Raw genomic sequence first — 17,358 nt, 5'->3', positions numbered from 1 at the left:
TCTTGTCTAGAGCCCATTTTAGATGACTGCAATTTTTTTTTCCTAATGTTTCCCAACAATAAACCAATATTTCAAAGTAAAGATGAAAAGTTTTTAAAAGCCTGATTAACTATAAAATCACAGTCTATATACATCCTTTAGGATAAGTTTTCTAGTAAATCTCTTCAGACAATTCTTCTAGCTTAATTTACATAAAAATACCATATGAAAGTGGTGGGGCTTGATGTGAATGCATCAAATTATTAAACGTAAATATTTTAACCTATTTTTTAATTAGCATTTTGATTATAGAATTGTAAAAGGAGGTGAAAGGTATCTGTAATAGCATTGTTAAAACCAGAATTTGGATCAGGTTTTCAACAAACTTAAAGTGCAAGCATCGGGCAAATTTGGGTCATTCAGTAAATTTTGGTGTGAAAGTCTTCAGAAGTTTACTGTATGATTTCAATATGGCAATCTACACTGTAAGAATGTAAGATTAATTTTCACTTTGATATTTAGCCTAACCAAATTTGAGGATGAAAAAATTCACAAAGTGACCCAATATAAAACTCAATATACACAAAGGAGGGAAGACCAATTTCGGATCTCTGGGAAAAAAACAGTTAGACATTGCCTAAGAAGTTATTTGGCAGAACGGCCTTCAATTTTTTTTTTTAGTCCAAAATGAAAAAATTCCACGGACTTTGTTTACGTACCTCCATCGGCCGCGCTTCACAAAAAAAATGAGACTGGTAAAAATCTTACGCCTGCCAAGAAAGAACCCCCTCTTGATTATTGGCATTTCAATGCAATTACAGAATTCAGGTTTAAAAATTAGACTGAATGATAAAAAGCACATTCTTCATAAATATTTAACCTTCTTCAGTATGACAGTAATTACAGTGTGGAGCTCAGTAGCTGCATATTCCATTTAAAAGATCTGTCATGCCTTCCATTCTAAATGCTTCTTTTCAAAGGTTTGCAATGCCAAGATAAAAAGAAAACTCCCTCAAGGTGGAAACTTGGAATAAAGCCTCAGCTTCTAAAAATTATTATTAATGGTAGATTCTGAGGATGAGAAAGGCTGTTTGAAATATAGTGAGATTTTACAACCACTGCTTTCTTTTCCCGAGCAAAATATTTAATAACTTTGGAGAGTTATTCAATTTTTACATTCTAAAAATGTCTAGAAAAAATTGCAAAATATTTTCAAGATGAAAACATTGATTTTCATGAAACATTTTTTGTTTCTAAATGTCCTTTGATCCTACTGATGACATTTCATCATTTAAAAAAATACTAAAATTAAAGATAAAGCATTTGCTGTTGAATACAATGGTTTAGGTTGAATGAAATGTACCTTTTGCAGAAATTCCAGATAACTGAAAAAACTACTGTTCAATCAGCTTTGGATAGGTATAAATACATTTTGATAGGTAAAACCATGTTTTCATATTACGGAAAGCTAGCGAATAACTTTGAAGAAGGTTTTGACAACGCTTAACTCGAAATTCTAAGTTGTTTAGCTAGGGCAAGCTAATTTATCCATTTGAAGTCTGACGGTCTGGGGGTGGGGATAAGGTGGGAAGAGGGAAAGTGCTAAACCTCAGCTATGCTCATTAGTTAAGTGAAGACGACAAGTCTTGTCAGGAGAGGGTGGCATTTGTGGCTGTGCTGGCACCCAGGCGTTTGACCTAGGTTTTCACTTGTGCTAGAAGCGGGATGTGTAAGTGTCACGCCAGGGCAGAATCTTGTTCTGCTACTCGGCAGGTGCAGTCAGAGCACCTAAGGAACAATTAAGACTTCCCATTTTCTTCCAAGGAGAGAGCAGGAGCGGCTCCCAGGAGCTATTTTCCCATTCTCTGCCCACACAGTGTGGATAAGAAACTAGGCTAGTTTGCGTGGGGGTGGGCAGGGGGAGGAGGTAGATAAAGACACATATGTTTATATGGCACTTCAACTCTACTGGAAGTCAGTGAGGTTGGGAGCCCAGCTGCTGCTTATGCAGCTTTGAAAAGCTGCTTCTCTGTCCTTGGAGCTGAACTATTATTAGAAGCAAAATTCCTCTCCAGCTTCGTGGCTGTATCAGTGAAGAGTAACCGACAATACCTCTACAAGATGCTGCATACTCCTCTTTAAGATTAGTCCAAGAAACGCAGTCGAAACTGGAGTTTCACTCCAGATTCTCTTATGCACTGAAAAATGTAATGAGAATATCATTGTGGTTTGCTTCTTTCCTCTTCTAGGCTTTTTCTAAAAAATTAAAACCTTCTCTTTCTTGGGTGTTCATAATGGCTTTAGCCCTGATTATCTGCATGCTATCATGGATTATCTTTATTCATTTACATCGCTTTGCATTTATGACAGTGAATTTCACTGCATTTTTGTCACTCTATCAGCTAGTTAGCATGAGGAGTTTCTGCATCTCTTGACAGTCAGCCTTAGATTTGTCTGGTTTAAATAATTTTGAATAATATACCAACTTTGTTATTTCCCTGTTCATCCCTTTTGCAGATTTTTTTTTAAAATATGCTACATAGCACTCAGATCTTGCTTCTAACTTTTTTCTATTATCACATCCAACCATATACTCCTACCCTTTTTTTCCCCATATCTTTTAAACAGTTGCTGACCTATGAAGGGACTTCTCTTTTTTTCCTGTGACAGCTTCATTTCTTCAACAAAATTAACTTGATCATCCCTACTGATATGCTGTTGACTTTAGAAGACCCCTAGTAGATGTGAGAAATAGGAGTTCCCCCTAAAGAATGACTCTTCCTTCAGATAACACGTAACCATTTCTCTACTAACTCTAGTACGTTGGATAGTCATCACTCAATATAAACTGTATTCAGCTGGTTAAGTTATGAACTTCATATTTCTACATTCTCTCTGGGACAATCCTTAACGTTTCTTTAATATACTAAAAGATATTGGCATTTAGACAGTTATTCAGCTAAGTAGCCTAAAATCCTGTAGTAATCTACACATTTGTCTGGTATAAAAAACAGATTCACTGACTTTAATTTCTTGGGATCCTTTCTGTTTCTTCTGGAAGTTTGGTTCCTTTTGGAAAGCTGGCCACATTTTATTACTTTTGTATTAAGGATGATGAAACAATGTACGATATAACACAGACATTGACCAAATTAATTTCATTAGGTCCTAGCTCCCTTCCAACTGCTCTAAATTTACTAAATTTCAGAGGGAAAGAACAGCAAAAACAAGAATTCAATAATAAAATAATAAAGAAAGGAGAGAAAAACTCTAGCCATCACTCAGAGACAAAAAGAGACATGTAGAAAAATAAGCCATTTCAATGGGGCAGAAGTATAAATTTTTCAAAAATAAACTCCCCCCCCCCCCCCCCCGCACAATATTCTATGGAAGACTGTTCTGTTCTCAACACTGTGTAACAGACAGAACTCACCTTCTAGAAACTCACTGCTCTACTTGCAACTCCACCTCCTTTCTGGGGTTACAAAATTGAAGGTTTGAGGTATTCATTTTTCCTCCTTTTGGGGACCCATGACAAATACTACTGGCATGCAGCCTTCTTGGATCAAAACCTATGAAAAAAAGAACTTTAAAATGAAGGAATCTTCATACATTGTTAGAAGATAGGTTTTTCCCTAAAATTAGACCATAAATGACAAGGTGAGGCTTGAAGCAGGAATCTGGATGACAAATGTTGCTTGCAAATACATTCATAAATTCATAAATTTGAAATTTTTTTTATGAATTTCATAAATTCATAAATTTGAAAATATGAGGAAAAATAAATATGTTTTGCTCAGGAAGACACGCTTATCTAAGGATGAAGCTGTCATTACTGGGACAGGGCTACCTCTTTTTTATGAATTGTGCTACTTCTTCACTATAATGTGTCACATTTTAACCTCTTCATATAATCATGGCTGTCGAGTAACAAAGATGATTCCCTCACATGTGCCTCCAAACCCCATGTCCGCATTCACCTACACTCTTTCCAAAATCTTTGTACATCTTAAGAAGAGACTTGAGAATAAAAAGATTATCTGGCTTAGTATATTCTTTGAGGAAATCGTAGTTATTAGTGAACAGATCATTTTTATGGTTTGATTTCAAGGCAGAAATAATTTTTGTTGGTTAATTCATCTGGCTTGGTTATTATTTAAACATTGTTAAAATGGAAGAAACGACAATAAATGAAATTTATTTCACTGAAGTTGGTCACATTTATGTGAGCATAATCGGGTGAGTATGAACATATATAAGTCCATAATTTAAGGGTTTTTTTTCAGTTCAGTGGTCTGAGCTGCTCTATAACTCTTGCAGTGAACTGACTCTCTCAGTGTCCATTGGAAGACCATGAGCACTTGATTGTCTTTGTCCTCATCCTCATTCAGTAGTGAACACATCATCAAAGGTAAAATTTACACAACAGCTCAGGCTTGAGCACCAAACAGAACCGAAAGTCTTTATATGGGAATGTCAGAAGACTCTGGAATGATACCAACTGTGAGTGTTCTGACACAAGAGGATTCTCTAGAAAAGACCACCTCCTTCCTTTCTGATGCAGATGATAGTATTTATTAGTTTCATCCTGGAAATCAAGTACTTGAATCATAATATGAGATACAAATCCAGATATGCTACTTACACAGTAAGTCCTATTCTGTCATGTGCACTAAAATGATGTCTCTGTTTCTGCAGACAGGAAGTTCTGCTCCTTTTCCTTCTGGGACAAGACAGGAATCCTGCTGCAGCACACAGCTCTCCAGGGGCATTACTATGCAACCTACTCCCTACCTCTCACTGCCTCTGGAGTAGTGATCCTTGCCTTCTCCTGAGCACAGCCTTCAAAGAAAGTCACAAACTCAACACGACCCACCTCTTGGACCTCACTGCTGCCGTACAGTCTGGAGATGCATGATGGTGTCCTAAGGTACCCAGAATGCTTGAGTGTGCCAATCACCAGATGCTCTGGAGGGTACAACCACGCTAGGAGTACGTTTATAGGTTCAGGATATGTTTACACGCTGTGTTGAAAATGATGCAAACTTAAGAAATTTCCATGTGTATGTCCCCCTGCCACGTATACCTTCCCTCTGCACTGCAGTTTATTCTCCCTTCAGGGACCTCCTTCTTCATCCTTATATAGTATGTGCCAATAAAATTGGTTATAGGCCTTTTCTATGAATTAGATCATTAAAATGATCTAAAATTTTTATCTCCCCTTGGAAATATTTTTTTTGCAATCATGTTTTTTAAAACCAGCACGTTTTCATGAAGCAGATGACAGTTCGGTGCCCTAGATAAGACTGTCCTAGCCAAACCTTTACAGAGATCCTGCTTTTCACTACCTTTAGAAAACTGCTTATATTAACATCATTAGTATAATTAGCCAACTATTAATCTTTAAAGGAGTCTCAAAGAACTACCAGAATTTGGCAGATAAAATGGCATTTCATAATTAAACCTCAGTTTTAAAGGAAGAAAGTGTCCACATTTGGATAGCAAACAGAGTAACACATTCTTCAGTAATTTATAGCCACATAATAAATAAAAAATATACCTTCGATAATCAGTTGTCAATGAAATGCCTGACCTGTTTAATGCAAGCACTTCTAACTGGATATGTGTAAGGAGAAGAAAGATTTCGTTCTTATCAACAAGCTATTATGAATCTTTATGGCAAAGATGGATGGAGAGAGGGAGGGGACAGAAATGGAAATATCTTAAATGACTAGATGCAATTCTAGATGATAGATATTCTTGGAAAGATTCACATAGCAAGATAATAACTAGAAATAAAACCCTAATCATATAGCAGAAAAGTAGAGAATGTGGTTGCTGGTAAGATTCCTGAACCAGAATCAGAGAAAGAGGAAAATAAAGAAAATGGAAAATTTGAATAGGAGAACAAAAGATTGCACACTAGAAATGCAGGTGCGAAGGGGAAAACTACATGTGAATGTTGGAGACAAAAGATGATGGAAAGAGACATCCCCTCATTTCTGAAAGGCTTGCTGATTTTTTTCAAAAACGGTATCAGGCTAGAATAGAAATGGGAGGTTATACTTTGCAGGAAAAGCCACAGAACAGGATACAAGATAAGAGTTCTAGTGTTAGCATACAAAGCATCTCAGCCCAAGTGTATAAAACTTCACAAATGAGATTTCCAACTCAGCATAACCAATGCCTGTGTGTCAAAAGAAAAATGAAAGGTTGAGTCCTCTGTTATCAGGAAATAATTTAGTGCCATTGACTTCAAATAGAGATGGAGCAATTAACGCCAGCACAGAACCTGGCCCGATCCATTAGTTTCCATACTAACAAGGAGAAGCACAATTCCCTGTTAATTTGTGATGAACTTAAAATAACTCTGACTGTTACAGCTCAGAAAGGGGAAGATGAAACAAGCACTGCAGAGCAATTGGAAGAAGTTCATTTTATGAGAAACAGCTCTTCATTCTCTTTGCAAAATCATTACCGCTGCTAATAATCTCACTAATATTTTTACATGCATGCATTGAGTATATATATGCATCGAGGAAAGTCCAGTCCTGTCTGGATAGCTGAGAAACACAAATATATTCAGAAAGAACAACATTTTCTTTAAGATGTTAACACAACACTTAAATACATTTCTCAAGCCTCAGCTAACTCCCACTGGCTACGTACTCATGGTGCCTGCTGCAGTGGATCCCAGTACCTCGAAACCCCAGATGTGAGAGGTTTAAGCTGTGTTTGAGCCTGAAAGTGGCCATACACTAGGGGTTCTGTCCAGAAGTTTTCCTTCTTTCGTTTCGCTTCGGCCAAAGGAGAAACCCTGACTTAGTGTCTATCCCTGCAAATTACTGGAAGCGTGAGCTGAGTTGAAGCTCTGCCCGTCCCACTGACAAAACACAGCTTTCAGTGATCTTCCCATTCCTGGCAGAGTTAGCTAGAAATTTTTCTACACGAACTGGATGAGAGGATCCATTTGACAGATGCAGGCAGGTTTCCGACAGAGGATAGCACACTTTACTGGCAGTCCAGCAGTGTGTCAGACAAACCAAACACAGCCACGATTCTGGCAACTGCAGAATAATAGCTGAAGCCATGAGTGGTAGGGATTTAGGGCTCCCTGCCAGGGAGTTAGAAACCTTTTGGTCATGGGACTTGAGTGAAGCCAAGACTGCCATGCTGGCTGGATGTGGTCAAGGGTATGAAAATGACCACCACTGTGGTGTCCAGGGAGGTTAAAGAAGTTCGTCGACAATTTGCTTTTGAGAAAACTATATCAATAATTCTTTGTGTTTTCATTTCTTCATACAAACAAAAGTTCAATATATTCCTTTCTCAACAGAAATGTCATTATTTTGTTCAAATGCAGAAACATTTTCTAAACCCTCTGAATCTCCTACTGAATGTAATTACATATCGCAATGAGCCTCGGTACATGGGCATCTGACCATACCATTAGGCATCCTGAGAATCTGTGAGGCTTCAATGTCTTTGCTGGTATGGGCCCTAAAATACCTTCACGAAATTAATCTTTCATTGGAGAAAGGTTTATAGAAAGAACAGCAAGTGCAAGCAGGCAAATTATTAACCTGCAGAAGTTAATACATATCTTCAACTTTGCTGTTTCGATGGGAACTTAAGTTCTAGGACTGGATCGAGGTGTTGGGACTGCACATGATGCAGAGCATAAACATCTCCCATGAACATCTATGTCTCCTGCAGTCCATGGATGGCTAGGAAGAGCAGGTCCTTGAAAAAAATTCCTGGGGAAAAAAAAAAAGAAAAAAGAAAAAACCCAAACCTCTGAATAAAATAACTCCTGTCATTGTTTAGAACTGCTTGGCCCATTAAAGCTAAGGGGCCTACTCAGGATAGAAAGCATTTCATTCCAAATACTTGATCTGCTATTCTTTCTTTCACGCATGAGACAACTGTCTGCTCCGACTGCCTGGGAACGGGCATTTCATGATTGGTTATCTCTTACCATCTCCACATGACAATCTTCTACTTTATATAAACAATTAAATATTTATTTTACGTCAGACTAAATAGTCTAGCACGTAGATCACACACTTGAGAATACAGAAGGACTGTGTTTAAATTTTTAATACACAATTTTATCCCGGAGCATAAAAATACTGGGGGGGGGGGGCAGGGGGAAATGTTGCTCAAAATTGTACACTTCCTTCAAGAACTGTCATTGGAATAAATTCTCATTTTCCCAGAGAAAAGGTTCATTTCAGATATTCAAGTCATGCCACTACTAAGATGTCCATCTCACATCAGTCCTGCTAACGGGCAGCTCAGGGACTTGCTCTGCCAGGATGTCATTTCCCTGTTCCTTTGGCAGCCCACCAAAAAACCCACAGCTCTCTTAACTCCTGATTTAGCAGCACATTTGCCTGGGCTGCCAGGCCTCCCTGCTAGGCTCCCCGTGTCCTGAGTGGGAGCTGCCTGCGTGTGCCGCCCACCTTACAGAGAGACCCGTAGCAAGGCTGACACAGAGTGGTCAGAAATATTCTAATAGAGCTCCGTGTTGGAATTTCCTAAAATGCAATGTTTCAAAGACTTCCACTGTACGGGAAATCTCACATTTCCTGTTTTTTTCTTGATTTAGGAAGAGCATTTGAAAAAGAGAAAGGTCCTGAGCGGTAGACAATCTCCTGTACTGATTTACTTTTAAACTTCATTTCTAGCTCTGAATCCCTTTCCCTATGAACAGATACTCAAGCTCTGCCATTACCTAAATAGGTCAAAAATTGATCCACTGATGGCTTCCATTACAAACAGAAAATCCCATGCCTGGAAGGTGCTTGCTTCTCACAGCTTACTTTTGTCATAGGATTCCTCTGGGGCCCTAATATTAGGAAAATTCTTTCAAATCTAAAATCACAAATCCTAAAGTGTGTATGGTGAATGTATGAGGGACATTTTAAAATACATTTTACCTCATTTGCTGTCTTCTACCTACAATTTGTCAAAAAACAGAGAAGAGTCTGCTGAACCCATAGGCTTTTAGAAGCCAACAACTCCATCTAAGGAGCAATTAGCAAAGAAACCACATGACAGTAACAGCTGCTGAGCATCGCAAAATCTACCAACAACTAGGCAAGCTGGGCAAACTCAAAAGCACTGAACAAGAAGAGAAATTTGTACCACAGTACGATAACAAAACAAGAGATCCAACACCCATGTGGAAGAGCAGACATGAGATTGTCTGTGCTCGTGATGTTGCATGGAGGTTTTGGGTTTGGTCAGAATTTTGAAGACGTACACCCATTTTTTGCTACATTTTGACAACTTCATGTACTCAAACAAGGGCAGTTTCATTTAAATTATGAAGAATCCACCAAAAAAAAAAAATATTCAGGAACTGTGAAGTCATATGAGATGCACTTGGGCATAAAAGGAAGTTAATCTGCAGTATTGGTAAGAGTTTTCTAAAACAGCTGGAGACCAAAAATTTCAATAATACAAGCAGCTGTTCCCGGTTGATTAGGTAACAGCATTCACAAGAAGTCTTCTAGAGCCAGTGCTCTGTATGCTGCTGTATTTCCTTTGTTTAAGTTCAATGTGATCTGTCTGCCCAGTGTAAACACAACGTGCACATAGTACTGATAAAAAAGGGGACGTTATATCTGACAGCGTCACTGGATTCCCCTGTAACAGCAACAATTTACTTAGAAGGCCCCCACAACAACCACAGCATGCTCACTCTGCAACAATTCTAAATCCAACGTGCAGATACTCAGTGTCTTTTGTAATTCAACCTCAATCTCATCTTCACATTTCCTGCTTGTCTTTTTGGAGTATTTACATCTGCCTGGCAAACAGTCTCACCGGGAAATAGTTTGCAAGCAAGGAAGAAACTGGGCATATGTAAAACATTTAATTTCCTTAGGATGAAAAATACTCGCTGCTGAAATTCCTCTTCATAGTAAAAGGTGCCCCTTTAAAAAAGAAAAAAAAAAAAAAAGCTGAAGTGGTGTTTGCAACCCTTCCTTCCCCATGACTTTAGAGGAAGCAGTGCACGTATTTTGCTGTTGGGTCACAGGGCATCATATGAGATGTCTAATCATCTGCTGGATGTTGGTGTGGTACCTCATGTAACTGTGCCCTGATCCTCAAGTAGGGTTCAGTCACCACAGTACAATAAGAATCACAGTCATAATAACAGTAAGGCACCTCTGCTTACTGACACAATATCATGATGTAATTTGGGCTCTTTCTTTCTGACTGTTTGACGACGAAAAGTCCCTTCTGCTCCTACCATTTCTATAGCATTGAATGAGGTCATCCTTTGCAAACACGAGGGGTCTGAAATAACATTTGTAATGAGGTATTAACTGTAGTATAATGGAAAAAAACCTTCTGAACTTTACAAAACTGCCCATGATTTATAATGATTGTATATCAAAGGATGTCAGGGGAGGAAGTGCAAATGAGACTATAATAACTGAAACAAAGGGACAAGAATAAAGAAATGAAGATAAAAAGAGGCAACCACACCGACAGAGTTGTTAGGGCATTAGAAGAAAAACAGCACTTGCAATTTATCAAGTGATTAAGCTCAGATACTACTCATTAGGGAGACTCCGGCTTTCTGAACAATAACATTTGGCACTTGCTAAAAGTAGAGGTGTATTTTCTATTAAGAGTTAACATCAAGAATTACGATACATCCTCTTAAGGCTCAGTAAAAAAATCCAAACTTGAGCAGCCTGTGTAACTGAACATGAACTGTCCCTTTTAATGTCAATGAAACAACTTATGGTTTCAAAGCTTGGCATGTACACAGCGTTGGGCTTTTGACAAGCTTGTTCATGTTTTATACTAAAATCTTTTTATGAGAAAAAAAGGGAACACACCTTAGATACATAGCTAAGAATTTATTGTTAGGCTGATTAATATTTTAGCATGTAATCAAAATACAACATTGAGTTATTTTTTGCCCAGGTACAATTATACCACTGCATATGTCTTGAGTTATCTAAGTATTACAGAAGAACCCTCTTAATACTACGGGAAATTATATACTCTCTTCCTAGTACCTACCCATTTTCTCTAATCACGGAGTTTCAGAGTTGGAAGGGACCTCTAGAGATCATCTAGTCCAACTCCCCTGCTAAAGGAGGATTGCCCAGAGCACATTACTCAGGACTGCATCCAGGCGGATCTTGAAAATCTCCAGAGAAGGGGACTCCACAACCTCCCTGGGCAGCCTGTGCCAGTGCTCTGTCACCCTCACCGTAAAGAAGTGTTTCCATGTATTTGAACGGAACTTCCTGTGTTCTAACTTGTGCCCATTGCCCCTCGTCCTGTCACTGGGAACCACTGAAAAGAGCCTGGCTCCATCCTCCTTCCGCCCACCCTTAGATACTTGTATAATAAGGTCTCCCCTCAGCCTTCTCTTCTCCAGGCTAAAGAGTCCCAGCTCTCTCAGCCTTTCCTCATAAGGGAGATGCTCCAAGCCCTTAATCATCTTAGTTGCCCTTCGCTGGACTCGCTCCAGCAGTTCCCTGTCCCTCTTGAACTGGGGAGCCCCAAACTGGACACAGTATTCCAGTTGTGGCCTCACCAGTGCAGAGTAGAGGGGGAGAATGACCTCCCTCAACCTACTGGCCACACTCTTCCCTATGCAGCCCAGGATTCCATTGGCCTTTTGGGTGACAAGGGCACATTGCTGGGCCATGGATAATTTACTGTCTCCCACGACCCCCAGATCCTTCTCCTCAGAGCTACTTCCCAGCAGGTCCACCCCTAACCTATACTGGTGCTTTGCATTCTTCCTCCCCAGGTGCAGGACCTTGCACTTGCTTTTGTTAAACCTCATTAGGTTCTTCTCTGCCCAGCTCTCCAGCCTGTCCAGGTCACACTGGATGGCAGCACAGCCCTCTGGGGTGTCAGCCACCCCACCCAGTTTGGTATCATCAGCAAACTTGGTGAGGATACACTCTGTCCCCTCATCCAGGTCATTAAGGAATATATTAAACAAAATTGGACCGAGTATTGACCCCTGGGGGACACCACTGGTTACAGGCCTCCAACTAGACTCTGTGCCACTGATCACAACCCTCTGAGTTCTGTCACATAGAATGCTACTTGCACTCTTTTAATCCCCCTTTAGGTCCTAAAGTCAACAAATCCAGGCTTCTGTAAGAAGAAGGGAGCAGGGAAGCCTTACTAGAAAGGACTTGAAAGCAACCTTATTTCTTTGTCCCAATTAATAGAAAGGGCTGATGTTGGTTACCAACTATATCTACACACTTCTAAAACAAGCTAAAATCAGCTCAGGCTAAGGCAAGCCCAGACGAGTTCTAAGACCCTGGATTGCTGGGCCAATAAAAGCCCGTGGCTTCTTACTAGTAATGGCAATAATTATTTTTACTAGGCTACATATATGATTATGACATGTAGATGCTTGTGTACAGTACAGAAGAGAAGGGTATGTACACAAACGTGCCTCGCTGCAACAAAAGGCCAACCTACTGACTGCTGCTGTGAATACGCAAACCCTAAATGCAATGGAATTAAAAGCGATGCACGCAAACCTGCTATCAGAGCTATGTTTTGAAAATCTGTTACCACATCAGGGTGCCAAAGAATTTCTCTCGCATCTGATTTGTGTCTGATTTCTAGAATTACAGAACTGTCTGCTGCTTCAGTATTGTATAGATACTTGACATCGTGTTTCTAAGTATTAAATACGTAGAATAAGATAAGTCCTCCTGAAGTCAGATGGCTTTGCTCACAGAAACTAATGTCCCACTTAATTATTTAGAACTTTTGAGGAATTATCAGCTGAAAGTACAAAAAGGAATGGAAAAAAAATCTAGTCGGATTTATAAAAAGTCTAGGAGAAGATATTCAGGAAATTAAACTGCCTTGAGTGATGGATACAGCTTTCCTGTGGGACTGTAATGATGGATTATGTGCAGAAAGGGTTAGTGGTTAGCACAGCAGGTGTTAACAGTGTTGGAAAGATTCAATGATGTAATTTATTTACATATAGTCTAAAAAGGGAGTAAATAACAAAGCTTGCAGAAGACAAAAATTTGCATTAATTGGGTTTAGACAAGTTAAAACTGAAGAAAATTTAGATAGTTTTAACAAAGCTAGCCAAAAAGACAGTAGGGATTCAGGGTCAAATTACCACAAAATTTGATGGTATAATATATGATCCTTGATACGATAAAAGCTTTCTTTTAGTTTCCTGCCCAGATTTAGGAGAAAAATTTGCCCAGAAGTATATCCTGTATGATTGATCTTTACACCTCTCAGTGTAATATGTAGTCACTTAGAGAAAACACACTTGATGAGATGGACTTCTGGTCTGAGATGTTTAATACATTCTGGTGTAAACACTGAAAATATAAGAAATAAAGAAGTATTCAGAGAAAATGTACAGCTTGTTAGTCTAATAATTTTATAACTTTTTGTTGTTGTTGTTATTAGGAAAAATAAATGGGAAGTTGCCAAACAAGCATAGGGGGAATTCGGGTTATACTGTCTCTTGGACTTCTCTCTCGGACAAATTTTAAACAATAAACAAAAAGAGGCCAAGAATGTAGTCACAGGGCAGTTAGAGTAGCCACGTGAATCAGGCATCTGTGATATAAAGCTGGCAAGCCATTCTAAATGTTATTTGTACTGGAAGTTGAGCAGTAAATTCTAAGGTTGTTAAAATACTGAATTTAAATATATTCGTTACAGATAGGCATTCTATAAACTGAATTTATTGCTGATTGCCAAATTCCTTGAGTTATGTCAAGACCAACTCTCAACTTCAGGCTTGACTTAATACTTGACATTTTCAAGCCATAACTGCTCGAGTAGTACTATAAAATACAGGGCTAAAAATGTTTGTGTGGTGTTGTAGCATCTCAGGTTTTCTGTTTCAGATTGCATTTCAAGAGTGAACTTGTTAGTGCTGTGGTCAGGAATAGAATAACATGTTGGACTGACTAACCCAGAGATTTTGATTCAGCTATTCTTAAGTAGTTGACATGAACAAACAGATGACATTTTGTCTTGAGATTACCAACACATGAAACATGAAACACAGCCTCTCAGTTACATCAAAATTCATCTGACATTTTTAAAACACACCATGTACTTCCCACTCATCTCAAATGGTCTGCAAATAGTGAGATACCATGTAATCCCACCGTGCAATCTAGGGTTAATCAAAGATTGGGGTTTTTTTTTCAGTTTATGCTGAAATAAATGTGCAGTTATGGGAGTTTGGCTTCAGTTCTGTGCCACACAACATGAACAAAAATTTGCCCTTGCAGAGAAGAAGTCCAACTGCATACCAGATTGTGTTATCAGGAGTGTAGACAACAGGTCAGGAGAATTGACAATTCTCATTTTTTGACACTTTTGAGACCACATCTGCAGTACTGCAATCCAGTTTTGGGTTCCCCGAGATAAGAAAGATGTTGACATGCTGCAACAAGTTCAGGAAGTAAGTTGCTAAGATAGACAGGGAGTTGGAGTATATGGTTTGTGAGAAGAAGCTGAAAGAGCTGTGTTTGCTCGGTGTTAGGAAGAGAAGGCTTAGGGGAGATCTTACGCACAACTACCTAATGCAACAATGTAATGAAGATGGAGGCACAGTCCCTTCACAAAGGTGCACAGTGAAAGGACAAAAGGCAATGGACACTTTCTGACCTCAGTGAGAATCTTGTATTCTCAGACATTGTCATAACAGGACCAAAAAAATGACCTCTAAAATTACATTCTTCTACAATTCTCATTTTCACATGGAGAAATGCATACCCCACGCTTTTCCCCAGACAGCTACCTATGTGGAGATGAGGGATTTTGAGAAATTACAAGTGTTTAATGATTGTTGAAGAGCATAAATTTTCAAGTGTATGAACAAGACAAACACGGACATAAGATTCAAGAGTGAAGAAGCTGCAAAAGCCTCTCTTGGAAGCAATAAGCCTGTCCTAGGAGGAAAGAATTTCCCGACTAAAAGTTGCACATATTGAGGTCTGGAGAATCAGATGCCAAACAAGAACAGTCTTCAGTCTAATGCCAATAACCAATTTATAATGTTGGGGACTCGAGGATGTTTTAAAAGAACCATCTTACTGAGTGAGAATTTTCTCAAGCTGTGCTTGATAATACAAAAAAAAAAAAAAAACCAACAAACCAAAACCCACTTAAAAACTGTATGCAAAGACTCGATAACACTACTAAGCTCATGGATAGCTTGCTTTCATGGATCCAAAAAACTTTACAAGATAAACAGTATTATTTCCCTCTCTGAAACAGAAGAAACTGAGCCACCAATGCTAAATGACTTGACAAGACACCGACTTAGACTTAGACCCGGATTCTCTATCAGTCCATTGCCCAAGCCACTCGCCAACGGTGCTTCCAATTGCCTGACACTATGTTCTGAGCACGCCTGTATGACTGCATATATTTTGTATCTAAAATAATAAGCTTTCTGGTCTTTTTTTTTTTCTTGGAAAAAAAACCAAAACACAGTTTGTGTTCTAAGGTGTGTGCAAATTGGCTGATCGTGTCTCTATTAAGTCCTTTAACATTTATATAATCCTTAAGAGTCTCAAGACTTTTCTATTTATATAAGCAGTCACTGCATTTCACAGTTTGTCCTGTCAGCTTCCGTGAGGCCTGCTGCGTATCTCAGCAAGAGTTATTATATTCCCAAAGGAATCAGTGGTTACTCTTTGAAACGGAGCGCCACTACCTTGGAGAAAGTCTTCATAACAATGGGCTATTTTTGCCATAGATGGACTTCTTTTTCCCCCTTTATAATTAATTTGAACTAGAACATTCAGCAAAATTGTAAAATGCAGTATGTCTCATTTCTCAATGAGAAGGCGTCTGCAGTAAGTGGACTCCATATTGAATTAATTTTTCTATTCAGTAGATGAATGCAGTACACGATACCATTCCAGTAGTATTCACATTCAATATCATCCGCATGAAGAAAATATACTGTACTGGCATTCAGTTTTGACATCTTTTCATGCAAAATTGAATAACTCGGTAGAGTAGTTAACGTAATTAGATGTGGCTTAAAAGGACACTGTCACATGATGGAAATTTTGTGATAAAGTTAACTAGTGGTTTATGTTTTGCCATTGTGAATGATGACATCAGCACTGGCTGAAGTTATCAGAAAAGTAATGTGTAAAACAGAGGAGGCTGCCAGGTGTTACCTTCGACTCTTTGAAGAATTGTGCTTTAAGTCCATATCTATCCAAAAGTAAACTTAATTAGTAAAGTACTTTGCATGGCTGGAAGCACAATAATATTAGAATATGCTGTTTGATGGATTCTTGTGGGAATTAAATGTCTGAGACATCTTCAAATTTTTTTTTACACAAAAAAAGACAGATAAGATGCAGAAGATGGAAACTGACCATCTACCTCCTATAGATAATATTATTAGCAACAATAATGAAGCAACATACAGTAGATCAGAAAGCATCACTTGTATACACCCTAAAAGGATTCAATTCACCTTGCTGCAGATGATAAGAACAAAGTTAATGTACCGTATAATCCCCACATAACTCCAAAAAGCCGTGTTATTTCAGTTGCTTTTCAGTCAGAAGGCAAAAGCAAGGATACTGCTTTTGGAACAAATAATTTATATGTTTGAATTGATTTAACATGCATGCTTATATTCAGGGAAAGCACACAGCATTCTTCCTGACAATCGCTTTGCAATGCATAACAGACTCAGATGAGACATAGAAGACCCCTTAAAAGGTCAATTTCTGCCACTGACTGTATTTCTTAAGTCCAAATAAACAGACAGCATTTAGTCAGATATGTGTGTGCTTTGCACAGTGCACAATGTGTGTGTTTAAGATCATGACTGTTTCCTTAAAGCCACTTTTGTCACCAGTACTGGCTTTGACCCTGAAATCCTAACTTACAAAAATCCAACTAGTGCCACTTTGTGATCCAACTGCTGAACCAAAACCCAAGCTGGACAGACCATTGGTTTTGTGCAGTATACAGGGAAGAGCTATTCGGGAAAGACTTCCCACAGTCACATGGTAGAATGGCATAGAGCCACACTGCCTTAATTCTGAGAATGGGATTGCTTAAAGGGGAGAAATAGTGTGGGATGAGTTACAATTCTCTCCATGTCAGACAATCAAAATGGTGAGTTGGCTGCAGAGGGGGCATAGCAGTGCAGGGCTCAAAGATTATTCATTCCAGTTGCTTCCCACTGGCTCTTTATAGTTTCTGAATAGGGAACCACCTGCTCTCCACTAAGCAACCTTCATTATGACTTTTTTACCAGTAAAAGACCTTCTCCAGAATCTGCATAAGTAACCTCACAGACTTTGTACCCATTCCCACAGTTTTCTAAGACATTATTTCTGA

Source organism: Vanellus vanellus, assembly GCF_965231255.1.
Source record: "Vanellus vanellus genome assembly, chromosome: 4".
Lineage (NCBI taxonomy): Eukaryota > Metazoa > Chordata > Aves > Charadriiformes > Charadriidae > Vanellus > Vanellus vanellus.
Note: the sequence above shows the minus strand (reverse complement) of the source record.